Here is a 16742-nt window from a genome sequence, read left to right on the forward strand (position 1 = left end):
GAGTGCGTACGGCAGGGGGTGGTCTGGGGAAAAAGAAAGCACACCAGGGACATTTATAAGCATTAAATTCATAATGTCGGAGTGTATATGAGCCAATTAAAACGGAAAAGCCATAAAAATATACTCATTTTGCTTTGCGCATTTCTTTTTTTAATTAGACTTTTATATAGAGATAGTGACACATGGCTTTGATTTTGTAGCGATTTATTCTGGCCGATTGTCATCTCGCCAGCTGAGCGCTTTCCCAGCAAATGGCTAATATAAAATTAATTAAAGAAAATATTTTCCTTGCGGTGAGTGTGTGGCCAACGGCATTTCGGAGCATGATTGGAAAACTGGACACGAGCTACAACCGGCCCAAGTGCTCACTCAGCTCTGGTGTGGTGTGTTGGTTGTTTGCAATTACACACATCCATTTATTATGCTGTTTACTAGTGGAGAGCAAATTCCCAATGGCTGATGTGGTTCCTGTGGTTTTGGAATTGGACGAAGCTGCTTCACAGTCAGCACGGGTTGCTCACCTCAATCACCCAAAATGAGGTGGGTGGCGGTCGGTAATGGGAAAACATTAATGCTCAGATTAGATCCTGTGTTAATTTTACACTTTCATAACCTTTAAAAAATCTTTTGAGGTTTTAATTATATTTTTAATCGTACATAATCTCAATCAAACCACCACACACTCAACCGCGAGTACCTTTGGTAGAAAGCAATAGGGACGTGGCGTTACATCGTGCTGCCATCTGGTTTTTTAAAGTGCAAGAGTGGAAAAGTGCTGAGTCATCGTCTAAAAATAGACGGCGTCCTATCTCGCCCAGCAAAATGAAGTCGATAATGTAGTCGGTTTCGAAGAGAAAAAGTGGAAAACGGGGTCTAAAAATAGCGACGCCATCCCCCTATTGGGGTTGTAAGCAATGGAAACCTTGAAAACGATGTAAACGATGAAAAGCTTAGATAGCTCCTCTGTTGAACAAACTTACGAAATAACGAAAAAATGAAGTATACTTTCAGGCGATCTTAGGAGCATCGATAATATCGATAGTTAACTACTACGAAACGAATATATCTCGAGCCACAAACTATATGCGCCAGCATTTCCGCGCCAGTATTCGAAGTTAAACTTGACGACTTGGCGGATTGGCAACGAAGTCTCAAAAATTGATGCAGTGTAATTTTTTGACGATTTTTCTCATACAAATTCATGCTGAAGCGTAACAATTAGGAAGATGGAAGTGACGTCCAGCCATAAATTAAAATCTATACCTTTCTTAAGTAAGAAAGGCAAAAAGTAAAGTGTTCTAGAAATTGATGGGTATTGCCGAAAAACGAAACTATTGGCACTACGCCCCCCGGGGCATGGCCTTCCTCTAACGTGGGATTTCTGCTCCAGCGCCTCTGACGAGACAGGAGAAACCGGGACCGACGTTTTACTTCACCATCCGATAGAAGCTCAGTGGATAAGGCGGGAATCGAACCCGCGTCTCATAGCATCATCGGGATCGGCAGCCGAAGCCGCTACCCCTGCGCCACGAGACCCACCCCGATAGATGTCAAATTTGTTTCAGATGCTCACTCATGGTCTGTACTATGAATGTAGAAAGACATTGCGGATAAAATTAGAAACAAAAAAAATTGGCGAAGGTCACCAGGTGAGCTTTTACCTATTTCAGAGTTTTTTTTTTCCCATGGTAATTTAATCAAACGGCTCATACTCCAGAACCAAATTATGAATCTTGATGAAAATTTGGGAGGCTTTAAAGCTAAATGCTATTTTTGAGATAACTAAAAGATATGAAAATGAAAAAATGGCAATATTTTCATTTGAAAACTGTGTAATTCGTTGAAAAGTCTTGCCGCATCCCGAAACAGATGGTTATTTCTGAATTCGACCTCAAAATGGTCTAGGTTCAGCACACCAGCTTTCAAATGCACTTGCAACAATCAAAATTGAAAATTGGGGAGTCGAGGACTTCGCGACACAAAATTTGGCAAAATTTTACCACATACGAACATCACTCGATCTCCACGGAATTTATTTTCTCAAAATTCAAGGGTTGGAGATAGACGAGATCTGTCAAGATGAATCGATAGAGCGTCGAAAATCGATGCAGTGTGATTTTTTTTTAGCGATTGTTCCGATTACGAACATGAAAATGATGTCCAGCTATAATGTAAAACATATACCATTCTTTAGTAAGAAAGGCAAAACGTAGCGTGACGTCACAGTCTCGCAAACTTCCCCCCACCTACCCCCTTCGTCACATCTTGTCACATCTACGATAACCCCCCCCCCCCTACCCCCTAAGAGCATACGTACTTTATGAATGACGCCTAAGAAAGGGAAAAAAGTTCTTATTTTGATATTTTGAAAACTTTCCCAGCCTCGAAATGTTCTAGCAGAGCCAGGATCCTACTAAAACAGTGGAACATTTCTGCTAGAATGCTGTAAGAATATCCCGATCTCTACTAGAATTCTGCTTGTTCGTTTTGACTGCGTATGATTGCCAAAGTACTGGACAAGTTGTATTATTTTCATTTGTATGTTTATACCATGTTTTTTAATTGCAATCTTTATTTTCTTATTTTACTCGCTTTAGTGAATTTAGTTAAATATCTGTTACATGAAGTTTTGTGATTTTCTATATATATATATAAATATATATATATATATATATATATTAGGGTGTTTCATCCAAACAAAAAAGTTCTCAGAATCAGGCAAACCGAGGTTCCCCTAGTAGAGGATACCCATAGGGACTCTCATGCCAAATATCAGCCCATTTGGTTGAGAATTGGCCTGTCCCCAGCGGTTCAAAGTTTACATGTAAATTACTATGGGATTTTTATGCTTTTCGTTCAATCGTTCCTACAGGTCTTGGGACAACATGGATTCACTCGGAATAAAGACAGGTGTGTAGGGGATGGTCCAAGGAACAAATTCCAGAAGGAATTAGGGTTGTCCATTCTGTCCCCATGGTGCGCATTGGATCGACGTCCGGTGTCTCCAGAATCAACGATTCACCCTTCAAATGTACGCATTGTCCCTAGTATGCTATGACGGCTAGCTGAAAATTACGACGCCCCATCTCTGACGGTGAACACGTGATAATAATAATAATTGAAATACGCAACTTTTGGTACCCTAACATTTATAGGTCATCGCTGAAATTTTCGATTTTTTTTGATTTTTTGCCGATTTCGTCAATCTCCCGTTTTCGCGCGCGGCGCGTCGAAAAACCCGGATTTTATTTTCAAAAAATCATATCTCTGAATCCTGTTAATGAACCTCGCCCAATTTTTGATATGTTATGTAAAATTGTCCGAGGAATCCGTTAAAAATATTTTCAGATATAGGCTCTTTGGTCCAGACACCGTCAAAACGGCATTTGATGTTTTCATTAGACTTTTTCAAATGTTAGGCTAGATTTTTGAAACTCCACATTATTTTTTCTTGGAAGTCCAACTTATCATCTTTCATTTGCACCCTAGACAGCTAAAATCGGTTGGAATGGAGCGAAGTTATGATTTTTTGAAAAAAGTGGTTTTTGTGAAAATCGACGAAAATGGCCATTTTTCGGACCACCCTAACACGACGTAGGCCACCCTAATGGCCAAACAAAAAAATACGGGTCTAATTATTTTGGCCAAGGAACCCCCAGAATAATTTTGAGCCAAATCGAAGCACTTTTATTTTTTATCTTTAACTTTCATATGGAACTGCTGTATATATATATATACACCCAGAACTGAGTATCGGCATACGAGAGGATAAAGAGCACGATTCGGTAGTAAAATTGTACTGTGTGTGGACGGAGAGGATAAATCCCAAAATTACCGCGAGTACTCATGGTTCATCTTCAAAAAAAGTTCATCTATCAAAAAAAAAAAAAGTACCGGTATCGAGACTCGAACCCAAGACCTTCGGCATATTGAACCGTGCCTTTGCCGTATGGGCCACCATGGTTCGGTAACTGAGTGGCGGTCATTTGTCCCTATAAGCCAGTCAAAAGGATGAACTGTTCCAATGAACGAATGAACACGCGAGAGGACTATACTCTCGCAAAATGGTACTTTCCTCACGTTTCTTTTCGTGAGGACTATACCCTCGTTCTTTAACTTTGGGTGTATAACCTGAATAAATGAAAATTATCACTCATAACTAAATATATTTATTTTACTTCTCAACAGTTCTCAACATATCGAACCAAGAAAAGAGAAGGATATTGTTTAAGAATGACATCAAATCACTTCCGTGTACGCACGAGAGCAAGTAGCAGTTAAGTGCTGATTGGTCTATCGTTTTTTACGGATTTTTTCGACGTAATTGATTGTGATTACCCACGTGTTTGCTTCTCCAGCATGCTAAAGGCTGGCCGTGGCCGTGGAAGTCCGAGTGCGGCCTCGTAAAACCCACGATATTCGTCTACCGGCCGTGTGCAAAAAGGTAAACAAACCAACGCGGTGTCGGCCGACCTCGCGCGGGGTAGCCTGAACGCAGAAGTCATCGACAAAAAGAATCTACATCCCGGATATCTTCCAAGGTCACCAGTGCAAACCCGTTCTGGTACTTCCGGTGCCACAACATCCCCATCCCCACAACATCCCGCCAACATCCCCATCAGGAACGAGTTCCAGATGCATTACCGACGGCGACGATGGCTGTGCACGGGAAAAAGTGTCGACGTCAAAAAAGAATAAGAATTATTCTTCAAAGGAAAGAAGACCACCTCCAATTTTTGTTTTGGACGCGTTGGCGGACGATGTTGACGAGTTGCTGGAAGGCCTCGGATATTGTCTGAAAATCGTCAGTGCAAGTCTACACATTTGACAAAAAGAACTTCGATTTGGTTGTGGAGAAAATGAAGAGTAAATACATCAAGTTCTACACATTTGACCCCGTGCAGAAGACAGCCGTTAAGGTCATCTTCCAGGGGTACCAAGACCGCCCGATTTTCGACCTCAAGAAGGACCTCTCGTGTGCTGGAATAACGCCGCGTGCCATAAAAGTCCTCTCGCGGAAGACAACAGTCACAGGTACACACACCCTGTAGCTGTTGTACTTCGACCACGGCACCGTCAAAATTCAAGACCTGCGGCGAACTAACGCGTTGGACGGTTTTTGGGTAATCTGGCGGTTCTACTCAAAGAACCCGTCGGACGCAGCACAATGCCACCGTTTCCAGAAATTCGGCCACGGCTCGCGGAACTGCAACCTCCAGCCCCGCTGCGTGAAGTGTGGTGAATCACACCTGTCGGAGGCGTGTGCACTTCCGTTTAAATCGGAATTGGGGGACAAGGCAGAACAAAGCAAGGCGCGCATCAAATGCGCCAATTGTGGAGGCAACCGTACCAGCAACGACCGTGGATGCAGTGCACGACAAAATTACCTCGAGGAGCTGGAAAAGAGAAAGAACAAAGCAGCAGTGCCCCACCCTCTTCAGCGAAGTACGAACGTAACCGTGCCGACAGCTGGACAACGTACCAATTGCCAGCCTGGTCACTGCCGGAAGCGGCAATGCGGCTCAGCAAGATGTCACCGGGGAAGATGATGACGCGGTTTCGGACCTGCCGTTACAAGGCGGAGCAATTTCTGGCCCTTGGGGGCCAGTGTCTAAGTAATATAAATAATTGTTCCAAAATTGATTATGATGCAATACACAGCTTAAAGAAACTCCAAAACTCTGTTATGAATTGCAAAAGAACTGATTGTATCTTGATTATTCTCTAATAAAATGAATTGAATGACATCAAAATTTGTCAGAGATTTAATTCATTTTTTTTTTGCCAATATTGAGTCTAATAGCTATAGAATGTTAGGAATTGACTTAGCAGATTAATTTTCATGTGATACAACTGATTCTTGCTTTAGATCACCATAAAAGCAATATCCTCTATGTAACAAAACATCTGTTTCGAGCACTACATATTCAAATCATCTCAACAAATGTCCATTTGTTCGGCAGTTTTGCCCTGGCAGAGCTCTCCAGTACCTTTTGGTTCGTTCAAATATTACGAAAGTAAAATTTCGACGTTTTGGCTTCAGCTCAACCTTCTTTACAAGTTACGATGCAAATGTAAAATGTGTACAATCTCCTTTACCCCCCTTGAATTAGTATGTTACGTAATTCCTAAACGCACCCTATCCTGGTATAATGCATGTGGTCATGCTTGATTGAAGAACAAATAAATGCATTCAACGCACAGCTTCTGGTGCCCAACTGTGGTTGATATACGACACACTCTCGGAGCGGTACAACTCGACCCATGCACTTTGCCAAAATAGCTGAATGCCATTTTAGGAGGGAGTTTCTTTTTTTCTCATGGAACGAAAAAAGATGCACGTGTGTCCTTAGGTCAAACGTTTGCGGAAAACTATGTGAAATTGATAGAGATTTGTTGCTGGAATCTTGACAAAACATTTTTTTATTAATTTCATCAGTATGAAAAGACAAATGCATGTTTTGCCTGTTGTATTTGATTTTGTTCGAACTAATTTGAAATTCATTTAAAATATGTTTATTTATGCATTTTAATCCTATAATGAATAAGGTGTAATTTCGTTTTCAACTTTCAACCTGAACATGAAACCTTTCTAACAAAATTTTTGTAAAGCCAATTGCTTTCTCAGAGAACCCCTCAATACACTGCAGCGATGTAAATAAATGCAACTTGCAAGATGGCACGATTCTTCCTAGAAATGACTCGAATCCAGCATGTGGAAACACATTGCTGATGACGCTTTTGGTGGTACAAAAGTCCATTTGGACACATGCAAAGCGTTTAAGCAACCACCAAAGAAACGAACCAGGGGGGTGGCGGGGGAACGAGTAGGAGATTGAAAAGTCTCCCATTTCCCGTCAAGGAGGACATCTCGTGAGTGTGTGGGTGTGTATGTGGGGACCTCTTCGTCAGCAATTTCAACCCCACCCAAAACAAGATAAAACACGTACCCAACCGAGTTGTTCATCAAAATTTAAAAGCTAGGAAAAGTGCCCCTTCCACTTGAGCTTGTGTGTATGTCAAACGACTTGAGGATGCAAGTAAACTTTTCCCAAAAAAAAAGAAGGGGAAAGATGTCAAGTTTCTGGTCACATTACCTACTTGTCACTCGTTTGCTGCACCAGTTTCGTTACAAGTTTCGTATTAAATTAATTTAGGGCAAAGTGCTTTTGCTCGGTTTGTCTGCACGTCCTGCAGGTTGTCGTCGTCGTGTTTCGGTCAGGTCTGACGAACCATGGTGATGTGGGTGGTGGATGGATTTTTTATTGCAAATATGGTGACGACGAGTTTCCCAAACTGAAAAACTAACCCTAACTGGATCGTTAAGGCAAATTATTCGTGCAGTTGTTTTCTGGTGCGGAACATGTGTCCTGGGTTTAAGCTATTAATGCTGATATCAAAAAGGTCTTGTGGAGATGTGTATCACAATATGTACTTTTATGAGCTCAAAATAAAGGTTATAAAATGGATTCTGTGATAATTTTCTTGCTAAAGTTGGCACAAAGCCACTTAGTCCACTTTCATACCTCTAGCCTTCCTCACTTATTTTTTGAAATCTGTTCTGAGATTGTCATTAATTCCACACAAAAAAGAGGAAAAGGATTACCATTTTTTTTATTTTTTCAATGGCAAGGTAAAGAGCGTACTCTTCATTCAGACTTCTAACACTCATTTGCATCAAAGTTAGACACAAAGTTTTTTTATTCGTGTTAACCGACTGCAAATTTGTTGCAACTGAGTTCACATTGGAAGTGAAAGCATCGTCTTCTCACATCTAATGACAGTACCTCTTTCAAATTTGGGCGTTTCCTAATGTCTAACGGCCAAATCCAATTATCCTAAATTGATTGTATGGAAAAAATAAAATTGTCAAAATTTAGTGAGCACAGCAACTTTTCAGTTTCTTTTGGGCTGCTAAACAATTCCCTAAAGTTGGGAAACGATTGGTTTAGTCAAAGCGTTTGAATTTTCTTTGATAATTAGTATGGGGAAAACATCTTTTTTTTATTTGATAGTTGGGTAATTCTCCGCCAACTCACACAGCAGTTGTCCCGACCCATTTTCGATTTGCGTGAAACTTTTTCCTAAGAGGGGGGGTCTCGTGGCGCAGGGGTAGCGGCTTCGGCTGCCGATCCCGATGATGCTATGAGACGCGGGTTCGATTCCCGCCTTATCCACTGAGCTTCTATCGGATGGTGAAGTAAAACGTCGGTCCCGGTTTCTCCTGTCTCGTCAGAGGCGCTGGAGCAGAAATCCCACGTTAGAGGAAGGCCATGCCCCGGGGGGCGTAGTGCCAATAGTTTCGTTTTTTCCTAAGAGGTAACTTTTGCCCCTGATCACGAATCCGTGGTCTGTTTTTGATATCTAGTTACGGAGGGGCGGTACGACCATTTTTGAGCATGCGAAAAAAGAGGTGTTTTTCAATAATTTGCAGCCTGAAACGGTGATGAGATCATTAAGTCATTTTTCATTTAGAAAATTTCGTGTTTTTTCTAACTTTGTTTCCACGTGAAATCGACTAAAAAACACGATTTTGAACCGGACCATCTCCGATCTTCATAAATCATGCTGGATCGTTTGTCCTACACGGAAAAAAAATCAATTCTCAAGGTTTGAATTAAATTCACGAATGCGAGAACTACGAAGGAATATATTCACGTTTATAGTGCAAATGCATCATACTCATGAATAAATTCCTTCGTGGTTCTCACATTCGTTAACAACCCCTGTGCACTCAGTTTCGTATTTCACAATGGCATTAGAATTTTAGGAGCTTTTTAGTTTTAAATTATTTGTAGTTACGTTTACATTGAAAAATTCATATCTTTCGAAGGAGATGTTCAAAAAATCGATCGAAAGTGTGTTTTAACGGAAATCGTGCGCTCTTTTCAATGAAAATGTTTTCAAAAGCCTAAACATTTATTTTCGATCAACATACAGGTTTGTTTTCTAAAACTTGAATTAACCTTGGTAATCCTTTCTGGAGCTTATTGGGGGGGAGGGACTGTTCCAAGTCAGGGATACTATTTTTTTCAAAAAAATCTATCGGTAATCTATCTTATTTTAAAATTTCAAACAATATTTCTAGATTAAATTTTTAAATGTCCTACAGTCGACTCTCTGGCTGTCGATCTTCTCGATATCAATAATTCTCCATCTATCGATGAATTCTTCAGTCCCTTCAATCTGCATACTTCAATTATCTTCATTCCTCGATATTTTCCCTTGCTTGAAGGATCTCTTCCTCGACGGTCCCTTGGATTCTGTTTGCTTTAAAAATCTCTTCCGGTTGTCAATAATGTCACTTTCTCATGGCTTGCATAGACATTTTTGGCGAAACGAAGCTTTGAAGGGTGTTTGACTAGAGCGTCCAATTTCCCGTCCCGGGAAAAAATTTCCCGGGAATTCCCGGGATTTCCTGAAAAAAAAAATATTTCCCGTTTCCCGGGAAATTTGTAAATTTCCCGGGAATTCCCGAAATTCAAGCGGAAGTATACATTTCTTAAATTTTTTGAACTTTTTTTTGAAAATGCTCTGAAAAAATAATAAATGAACAAACTTAACATGATTTTGTTAAATTAAATGTATTGTTTGGTTTATATATAATTAATCAGATTATCAGAAATTATGACATCAGAATTATTTCTGATAATACTTATTTTTTAAGGCAGCTGGGAATAGATCTTGTTTAATGAGTATTAAATTATTACAAATTAAATTATTATTAATATTCAACAGATTGATGTAATTTAATCAAAACAATATTAACTCTTTACCTCCAGATTTTTTTACGTTTTTTTGTTTACCATGATAAAATGAGACGAAAATCGAATTTGTGCAAAAATAATTAATTCAATTGGTTGAGTACCTAGTACTAAAGAAATTACAATTTGAAGTAAAAGAATTATGGAGCACTGGTGCAACTACAGGTGTTAGAGGGTTAAATGTGAAAAATAAAAAAACTTTTAGTGGATTGATGTTAGTTTTTCGTGTAATTTAAATTATACAACATGATAATACAAAAAAAAATCATTAATAAATTACTTTCTATTGTTTGTTATCAAAAAATGCAAGAATATATTCAAAGTTTGCTCAAATATTTGAAAACATTGGGTTGTGTGGAGTAAAACCAACACTAAAAAGCTTTACCTATTTGTTCAAGAGCTAAAACTAGTATTTTTCATGAAAAACATAATTTCTGCATGTTTGTTTTCATTTCAATAAACTGGTCACAGAGGCATGTTTAAAATTTCTCATCAAAAATACCAAAATACATTTTCTTGTAGTTGAATGATTTTTTACATGCAATCAAGCTGTTAATTGATCTTCACACTTATTTAAACCATTAATGTTGATGTCCTATACAATTTTGTTGCTTAATATTAATTAATACCATGACCATAACAACTTTCAATAAATTTAAAATTTCTCGGGAATTCCCGGGATTTCCCGGGAAATTGGCTGAAAATTTCCCGTTTCCCGGGAAATTTGTAACCCCGGGAAATTGGACGCTCTAGTATTTGACATTAGATTGTTTTTTGTTTGATGGACGTTGCCATGATTCTCTCCCATAGCTGGGTATCAAGAAAAAAATATTTTCAATCGAGTCTTCATTTTGCATCGTTCTGTAAACTGATGATTCTCTTCCTCGACGGTCCCTTGGATATTGACAACCAGAGAGTCGACTGTATTTGCTTAGGAATCCCATGACGGATGGGTTGTTTTGAAATTTAATCTAGATTTAAGCAAAAAATATGAAAAAGTAATAAATAAATTTATGAAATTATGATGTTTTTTGTTGTTATTCCATCAAAACATTAGTTTCGATTTCCCTTAAGAGGCTGTATTTGTAGATTCTGCTCGGTTTGTTCTAGAGGTCGTATCGAGGTGCTCCGATTTGGATGAAACTTTCAGGGTTTGTTTGTCTATACATGAGATGAACTCATGCCAAATATGAGCCCTCTACGACAAAGGGAAGTGGGGTAAAACGGGCATTGAAGTTTGAGGTCCAAAAAACATGAAAAATCTTAAAATTGCTCGCATTTCCGTAAAACTTCATCAATTCCAACTCTCTTAGATGCATTCGAATGGTCTTTTGAAGCCCTTCAAAATGTGCTATAGACATCCAGGATTGGTTTTACTTTTTCTCTTAGCTTTTGCAAATTACTGTTAAAAATGGATTTTTTTAAAACCTTAATAACTTTTCCCAACAGCCTCCAACACCCATACTCCCATAGGTCAAAAGTTAGCGAATTTCATGGACTATAAGCCTACGGTATTAACTTTTTGGCCAATCGCAGTATTTCTCATAGTTTTACGGTTTTTCTAGAATAAACATTTTACAACGTTAGTTTTTGCCCTGTAGACCGAGAAGACGGCACTTTTTGGTCTCAATTTTGTCATATTCGGAATCCTCGGACAATTTCACGTAAGTTAGAAGTATTGGAGTTGTAATATTTCTTTAAAAATAATTAAATAAAACATTTTGGAAAAAGAAAAAGATCTTATTAACCCTATGACCAATACGTCAAATGCTGTATCAAGTAGGCGAAAACCTGTTTTACCCCAATCCAACAAATTGTTAAAAATATTTTAATTCATTCTAAACGGCAATTTTTCCAATCAAATTTACAACTCCAATACTTCTAACTTACGTGAAATTGTCCGAGGATTCCGAATATGACAAAATTGAGACCAAAAAATGCCGCTATGGCGGCCTACAGGGCAAAAACTAACGTTGTAAAATGTTTGTTCTAAAAAAATCGTCAAACTATAAAAAAAACTGCGATTGGCCAAAAAGATAATACCGTAGGCTTATAGTGCATGAAATTCCCTAACTTTTGACCTATGGGAGTATGGGTGTTGGAGGCTGTTGGGAAAAGTTATTAAGGTTTTAAAAAAATCCATTTTTAACAGTAATTTGCAAAAGCTATGAGAAAAAGTCAAACCAATCCTGGATGTCTATAGCACATTTTGAAGGGCTTCAAAAGGCCATTCGAATGCATCTAAGAGAGTTGGAATTGATGAAGTTTTACGGAAATGCGAGCAATTTTAAGATTTTTCATGTTTTTTGGACCTCAAACTTCAATGCCCGTTTTACCCCACTTCCCTTTGTCGTAGAGGGCTCATATTTGGCATGAGTTCATCTCATGTATAGACAAACAAACCCTGAAAGTTTCATCTAAATCGGAGCACCTCGATACGACCTGTTTCACATCGGTGAAAAACTCGCTCTTAACATGTCTTCAACATCGTACATCATGGAAAAATACCTGCAAAATTGTTTTCTTCCTATTTTTCCAAGTTAATCTGGAAACATCAACTTTATTCGTATTTATCAGAACTTTTGCGTGGATTTGTAGCAAATAACATCCGGGATAAATTTGCAGAATAAACATGCTATTGCATCTAATCTCTAAAAAGATTTTAAAACAATTTTAGTGTGGCGCCAAGGCGGTTCAAATATGACAATTTTGATTTTTGTTTTTTTATAATCATTGTCAAACGCCATTTCAACTGAACTCATGCGTTGTTCTTCTTGAAAGCCTAATCAGTCACTTTTTTTTACAAACCAGATAACTACAGTTGGTTGAAACAATGTCAAGTAATGGTTTTGGAAATATGCGTTTTGTTTTGTGTTTTTTTTTTTTTTTTTTGCAAAATCGCCATAATTGCTGACGTGGCAGAAACCACCCTAATGACTAAAAAAAATATGAAAAATTCAATTTTGGGCAGAGAATCTCGAAAATTTGAAGCCGTTGTATTGGAACACCGTAAATATAAAATTTTGATTGAACAATACATCTAAGTCGCTTAGCAGAGTTTTGTAAGATGTTCAATAATTTGTCAACGTTTTTTTACAATTGAAATAAAATTAAAATCCAACACAGCTGAAGCGAAATGAAATGAAAATATTTTCATTGAAAAGAGCGCACGATTTCCGTTAAAACACACATTCGATCGATTTTTTGAACATCTCCTTCAAAAGTTATGAATTTTTCAATTTAAACATAATTGCCATCGTGAAATACGAAACTGAGTGCGCACAGGAATTGCTGATTTGAGTAGGACAAACAATTCAGCATGTTTTATTAACACTGGAATGCCCAACTTGCATGGACGCCCAAGCCTCCCAAAAAAGGGGCATAACTCAAACAATCGGGACGATTCTTTCTTCCAGTGATTTGTTAGAATGTCTTGATGATCCTAAAATTTTGCAGAAGTTGATTTGAACAAATCTGTGGTTTCTGCGACCAAAAACATCTTTCAAACTTTTTTTAACCGACTGCATTCGCGGAATTTTTTATGAATTTATTTTTCTGCAAAGTTCTAGGATCATCTAGACTTTCTAACAAATCACTGGAAAAAAGAATCTTGATTGAATGAGTTATGCCCGAGATCCAGCGAGTTGAAATTACCGTTCCATTTTTTTGAGGCTTGGGCGTTGGAATGTTAAGGTTGGAAATGGTCCGGATTTTGAGTGGTCGATTTCGCGTGGAAACCGTCTTTTTAAGAGTGTATTAATATTCTGCAAAGCTGTTGGTCGTCGTAGATCATGATCGATGCACAATTGCAAAAAAATAGTGCCAAAACTAGTAATTAAACTGTGTCACTTGTTTGAAGAAATCGTCATGACATGCAAAACTGCTGAATGTTGCTTCTACTAATATATACTAAATACGTACCTCAAGTTCAACCAGACAGCCAAAATGACAGGATTTGATCCAGAAACAAGATTTTTTGGCGGAGTCAATGTTATCTTCAAAGCAATTTTTTTTGAGTCGGATAAATACATTTTAAGTTTTTCGTAATATCATTTTTAATTAAATTTCAAAAGATATTCTTCCGAATGAGTTTCTCATTGTTCAAAAAATCACTTGTTCGTAGACTTTAATCACGCTCCAGTTCCCAAGCTACACTGATTGTTGCGTTGGACGAAAGATCAGACGAAGACGTGGCAGACGGCGTTACAATTTCACCCTCTGGAGCCAGAAAGCTTCTCCTCGTCGTTGCACTGTTATAAAAGTGTACTTTTTTCATGTTATTATGCTGCCAAGCAACCCCCTCACCCGTCACTTTGTCCATCACTCAGAGCTGATATAAGAATGCATCTGGACCAGTTTTCAGCCTACCCTGTGGTGAGGTTGTTTTTTTGTTATTCCTTTTTAGTCTTGAAAGAAGTTTTGTATTCGACTTGAGCAATATTTAAATCATATTTCGAGAAAAGCTTCCTCAAAGGGTTTTAGGTAGGTTGCTCCAATTTCAAACCCAAAGTAACAAATGAAACCAACCACATAATCGTCAGAGTCAAAGTGAAGAACTCGCTGAAGCAAACTGCTGCCAAGGCCACTTCAAGGATCCCTCACACCAACACCGTGTCCCTCTCCCTCTTAAACCAAACTAGACTAGACTAGACCAAACCCACCCACTCTTCCAAAAGAAAGAAGCAGCAGCAAAAAAAGTCTCGACAAAAAGTGCGAAACGGAAGGAAGCAAATTTAATTTTATTGCTGGGAGGATAATCTTATTTTATTAATAAAATCCTCAATAATTTAATTCGGACAGAATTGTTTCCACGCTGACTCTGTGTTTCCTTTAGTTTTTCTTTCAACTTTCCCCACACTTTTCCACTCCTCTTGTCTCAAGAGCTGTTGGTTTTTCTTGCTTTCTGTTCTGTTTCGAGTTGCGACGTGGAAAATCTGGCAAAAGTCGAACCGAGCTAGAAATGTACATGTTTATAGTTTCACCAGAGCCGACGTTTTCTTTTCGGTTTTCTCCGCTATATCTGAAATGTGTATTTATGGGTTTGTGCAGCTCCCTTGCTTTGATTCTACAGCCCTGGCGATTATGCCGGGGATTAAGCTGGTAAGTTGCTAAGCTTTTTATCAATGACCTAGTTTGTAGGAAATTATATATCTCGAATGTTCACACACAGGGGCCTTGCCGGCTTGAAATGAAACAGGATGACTCCGCCACACTCAACAACACTTACATACACACACTCGACCAGGAAAATAATCCATAGGGGAGGATGGGGTCAGGAAATAAGGCAAGAAAGTCATCAAAGGCAAGCAATCGTTAGATTTGGAAAGAAAAAGGCAGCCGGAAATGGCTAGGCAGTGAGAATCAGTGCCCGGCGATGCGATGATGATGATGCCGGCGTACTGTGCAGTCAAAGCTGCCGATTGCAAACAGGCTTCGGGGGAACCCGGGAAAAACTTGATATTTCAAAAAACAAAAAACAAAAAACAAAAAACAAAAAACAAAAAACAAAAAACAAAAAACAAAAAACAAAAAACAAAAAACAAAAAACAAAAAACAAAAACAAAAACAAAAAACAAAAAACAAAAAAAACAAAAAACAAAAAACAAAAACAAAAAACAAAAACAAAAACAAAAACAAAAACAAAAAACAAAAAACAAAAACAAAAACAAAAACAAAAAACAAAAACAAAAAACAAAAACAAAAACAAAAACAAAAACAAAAAACAAAAACAAAAAACAAAAACAAAAACAAAAACAAAAAACAAAAACAAAAACAAAAAACAAAAAACAAAAACAAAAAACAAAAACAAAAACAAAACAAAAACAAAAACAAAAACAAAAACAAAAACAAAAAACAAAAACAAAAACAAAAACAAAAACAAAAACAAAAACAAAAACAAAAACAAAAACAAAAACAAAAAACAAAAAACAAAAACAAAAAACAAAAAACAAAAACAAAAACAAAAACAAAAACAAAAACAAAAACAAAAACAAAAACAAAAAAAAAACAAAAACAAAAAACAAAAAACAAAAAACAAAAAACAAAAAACAAAAAACAAAAAACAAAAAACAAAAAACAAAAAACAAAAAACAAAAAACAAAAAACAAAAAACAAAAAACAAAAAAACAAAAAACATAAAACAAAAAACAAAAAACAAAAAACAAAAAACAAAACACAAAATCCGTAGTAATAGTTTAATCGGACGAATCCGCGTTTGTAAACAAGCAGTCTACCCCCTCTTGCTTGACGTGAACTATCACTTGAGCAAAAGGGATAGACTTTGGATAGACTGCTTGTTTTCAATCGCAGATTCGCCCTATTGAACTGTTACTACGGAAATATCCATATCATCACCATGACAGACTGCTAATGAGCATGAGCATGAGCATGAGAGATCACCCATGGTCGCCCCTCCGTTGCTGAACAGAACCGTAATATCCTTTCAGCACTACTGATTATAGGCTTCGACGATTCCCTTATCAACAGCATGTACGAACGCGCTGAAAAGATAAAACACCATGATTGCTAAAGCTAGATCAGTTGCGAATAGGTAGCAGTCATTGACCACCAACGGCGCCCGCCATGTCAGTTTGTAGACCTCGATTTTAAGGGACGGACTTTTAGATATTGAACCCATTCTGCTCGGGTTGCCCCAGCGGGTACACCCATTGCGCCAAGTGGCCACTTTCTTCTGCTCTATAGCATTGGTGGGCAGCAAGCAGACTCTGCTTCCTTATTTTCACCCTCAGATTCTGCTCGTCTTCGGGCGTGCAATGGGAGGCACATGTTCAACGAGTGCTTATTATTGCGACTTCGTGCATTTTGCTGGCTTGGCTGCTGTACATGATTGCCAACCTCCTCCTCCTCCTCCACTTCCACCTTCGACTGGATCTTGGTCCCCGGTGACTGCAGCAGCTTCTCGGAAGGACAACCCTCCACAAGTCCAATCGACTCCGGGTGGGGAGGGGTGGTTCGTAA

This window comes from Culex quinquefasciatus, chromosome 3 (assembly GCF_015732765.1).
Source record: "Culex quinquefasciatus strain JHB chromosome 3, VPISU_Cqui_1.0_pri_paternal, whole genome shotgun sequence".
Lineage (NCBI taxonomy): Eukaryota > Metazoa > Arthropoda > Insecta > Diptera > Culicidae > Culex > Culex quinquefasciatus.